Raw genomic sequence first — 2,932 nt, 5'->3', positions numbered from 1 at the left:
TATGAACAGTTCTACTGAAACTGCTTGCGCGCTGTTGCTGGACCTTTTCTTTACTCCGTTCTTCTCATTTGCAATCTTCTTTCGGCACTCATTCTGTTGTGCCCTGCCTTGTTGTAATAGAAGCACTTGATCTTCTTCTTTCTCTTTTTATTATCAAAAGAAGATGGGTTACCAAAGTCCTTACCCTTACCTTTCTTTGATCCAGTCAAGAAAGCCGAATCTTCTCCAATCCTCATCTTTTGATGCATCTCCTCCTCTAGAAGCATCACGCTGAAATCCTCAAAGTTGAGGGGCGAATTTCTGTTTTGTGTATTCAGCGCCATAATAAGACCGCCGTACTTTGGTGGGAGAATCCGTATGCACCTTCGTACTAGATTCTCGTGGTGATGGTGATGCCAATCGCAGTCATCTGATCGCGCAGATTCTCACCTGGTGATGAACTTCTCTGCCGCTTCAGACTCAGACAGTTTCTCGTTCGCGAGTTGAGTCTCCATATTCTGAATCCGCGTCTGATTCATGGTCTCGTACTGATTTTTCAAGACCGTCCAAGCCTCCTCCGCTGTGGTAACATGTTGAATTAACGCCATGACAGAATCACTTACACTGCAGACAATAGAACATAGTGCATTTGCATTTCTTCTTGTCCACACGAGAATCTCATCCGTAGTTGGTACTATTTATTGTCCTGCATTGGTTGGATCCGGTGAATTCGGTCTTGCAATCAGCTTCAAGTCCACCCCAGTAGTAGTATCCCAAAGCTCGTATGCACTTAGGATGGTCTTCATCTTGAACTTCCAGAGTGGATAGTTAGTGCTGTCCAACTTTTCGCTTTCGCCGAATGGTGGGATTCGCAGTCTTGTGGGCTGGGCCATCTCTCACAATCTGCTCGCAAACAGAAACACACTACCAAATCTTCTTGCTAGAGTCCAGACTCTAATACCATGTAAGAAAACAATACAACGTCTGTGCTCAACAGATAACAAGATCTCGTATGCAAGAGAGAAAACACATAGTATGGAGAATAAAAAATTTGATTACTGTAGAACTGATACAATAGATGGCGCTGCCTCCCAACCGTGCGCTCCTGTGAAAGAAGCTTTGATGGCATGCTAGAAACAGTAGAGGACGGAGGCTGGATGCTAAGGAATTAGGGTTGCTGTAGCCAGTGATATAATGGGCTTCACGGGCTTGCTCTTATATAGCCACCACTCGTAGTCGGTTAGACCCAATTGGGTGACCGACCCAGTCCGCCCAAAACGGTCGACTGGGGGTCGGTCTCGAAATAGGCCACCAACCACACGATAGAACCGTGGCGTAAAATAGAGCAACTAACCTACGGTCTCCGTTTGGTGGCCCAGAGCCATCTGGGATCATTTGGGGCTCCAAACGGGCCCCGCAACCTGAGAGTGGGTTGCCTTGCGAAATGCTCCGTCTACCCTTAGTGCGGTCAGTCATGGGATACCTTCCTGCACTTGCATGTAGCCTAGTTGGTAGTGTGCCAACCTATCTGAAGCCGTCCAGCCATCAGGCCACACATGGCCCCCATCTGGTATCCAAACCAGGACCTATCGAATAACCAAGCTACTCAAATGCCTTCTCCTTATATGGGGGGCTTACAAGTAGAGTTAGCTGGTTCCCGCGTAGTTATATGAGAGTGGAGCATTGATATCTTACAAACATTTGTAAAATATCTCCCACTCTAAAATCCAAAGATATGCACTTTGTATTCCTGATGACATGTGTGAGATAAGTCTCATCTCTGTCCCATGCAATAAATGCTTTGTTGGAAGTATTATAGGGCATAACATCTCCAAGGATTTCCATATCTCCACACTTATGCTTTAGCTTAACATGTGCACTAAGAATCCTTGATACGATAACCGCCACCTTATCTTCGCCAAGTCTTCTAAAGTGACAAATAGAATTTGGATCACTTTCATGGATTGTAGCAAATGTAACTACTTCTCTTTTGCAACATAGAATCACCTCCATCCTCGAAATAAATTTTGTAGCCATCTCCTTTGTGAGTTTCCTTTGCAAACAAGCTGTAACAACCATTATAAAGAACATTAGTCTCTTCTCAATAATCTACTTTATTAATTATTTAAAAATCTAGATCTTGTTTAAAAAATTAATCAAACCCTAAACCCTAAATCCTAACCCCCAATCCCCAAACCTTAAACCCTAATTCAGACCCTTGAAACCATAAACCCTAATTCCTAAACCCTAAATCCTAAATCTTAAACCCTAACCCCTAATTTCTAAATCCTAAATTCTATACGCTAATCCCTAATTTCAAAACCCTAACCCTTAAACCCTAAGCCCTAAATCCTAAACCCTAATCCCTAAACCTAAATCCTAAACCCCTAAATCCTAATCCTTAAACCCTAACCCCTAATCCCAAAATCCTAATCCCAAAGCCCTAATTCCTAAATCCTAACCCTTAAACCCTAAACCCTAATACTTAAACCTAAATCCTAAATCCCTAAATCCTAATCTGTAAACCCTACCCCTAATCCCTAATCTCAAAACCCTAAAACTAAACCCTAAACCCTCAATCTTAATCTTAGACCTCTAACCCCTAAACCCTAAACCCTAAATCCTAAACCCTAAACCCCTAACCTCAAAACCCTAAACCTAAACCCTAACCCCTAATTCCTAATCCTAGACCTCTAACCCCTAAACCTTAAAGCCTAAACCCTAAATCCTACACTGTAAACCCTAACCTATAAACCATAATTTCCAAACCCTAACCTATAAACCCTAATCCCTAATCCCTGATCCCTAAACCCTAACCCCTAATCCCTAAACAGTAAATGTTAATCTCTAAACCCTCAACCCTAACAAATAAAAACTAATCCCTAATCTCTAAACCCTAAACCCTAACTCCCAAACCCTAAACCCTAAACCCTAACCCCTAACCCCCAAACCC

Source organism: Dipteris shenzhenensis, chromosome 19 (genome assembly GCF_047967505.1).
Source record: "Dipteris shenzhenensis isolate YYH24624 ecotype China chromosome 19, Dip_SZ_1.0, whole genome shotgun sequence".
Taxonomy (NCBI): domain Eukaryota; kingdom Viridiplantae; phylum Streptophyta; class Polypodiopsida; order Gleicheniales; family Dipteridaceae; genus Dipteris; species Dipteris shenzhenensis.
Note: the sequence above shows the minus strand (reverse complement) of the source record.